Source organism: Propithecus coquereli, unplaced genomic scaffold (genome assembly GCF_000956105.1).
Source record: "Propithecus coquereli isolate 6110/MARCELLA unplaced genomic scaffold, Pcoq_1.0 Scaffold325, whole genome shotgun sequence".
NCBI lineage: Eukaryota > Metazoa > Chordata > Mammalia > Primates > Indriidae > Propithecus > Propithecus coquereli.
Window position 1 is genome coordinate 1,222,731 of NW_012148897.1, and position 1,037 is coordinate 1,223,767.

At 39.5% G+C, this 1,037-nt stretch overlaps 1 long non-coding RNA gene across 1 annotated transcript in view; it reads left to right on the plus strand.

The window, feature by feature from the left end:
- Window positions 1–1,037, plus strand: part of LOC105815295 — a 6,893-nt gene that overhangs the window by 4,575 nt on the left and 1,281 nt on the right. The window lies entirely within an intron of this gene.

Here is a 1,037-nt window from a genome sequence, read left to right on the forward strand (position 1 = left end):
ATGAGGGTACAAACATTACGGTTACACTTTATGTCTTTGCCTTACCCAAGTGCGGGTTAAAGGCATGCCCTTCCCCCCTACAGTGCTCCCCGTGTCCTTTATAATAAAACTATTTTAAAAAACAGGCGGCAGGCCTGTTGACCCTGATGTAACTTTTTAGTGCCCTTTAACTTTTACTCCGGCCTTTGGGGATTAGAATGAGGTGGAAGTTCTGAGCCTACCTCTCAAGAGGGCTTGCATGTTTCCCCTCGGGCCTTTGTGATAGCTGTGGGAACATGTTTAATTGAGTCTGTTAGATGAAGAGGGAGAGGTGGTGACACAGAGCCACATTGCCCCAGTCGCCCTGGCTGAAGCCAGCCAACCCCTAACTGACGCCAGACACATGAGCAATAAACTTGTGTACCACTGAGGGTTTATGGTTGATACACAGCATTGTTGTGGTGTTAGACAATTCATAGACTGATATACCAACATTTAATTAACCAATATCTGAAGCTGGACATTTCCAGGTTTTTTTTTTTTCTTTTTTCCTTATTTTCTTGTAAAATATCTGTCCATATTTCTTATTATTTTCTCAGACTATATACTTAGGAATGAAATTACTTTGTCAAAGAGCATATAAGAGTATAAATTTTTTTCCAGAGAGGTTGTATCTACCATGTGATACAGTTTATGAGAGTGTCCCTTTTATAATCTTACAGTTCTTGATGCTTGGCATAGTCTCTCTTTTCCCTTAATGTTTTCTAGGCTCGACATAGGTGAGGACCAGTCTGTAAGTCATCTGTTGAACTTCTGTAGCAGTTACCATCTATCCCGCTTGGTTAGTTTGTAAGTTTCCTGAGTTATCATTACTATTTTATATGTATTTATCTTTCTTTCCAAGTACACTATGTATTTCTTTAGGGTAATACAAATACAGTGCAACGCTTAGATCCTCAAATGTGAATTGCTTGATAAACGTACCATAGATTGAGGTCTGTGGCTGCCCACCATTTCAGACAGATGATACATCTCGTAAACAGATGACATAAACTTAT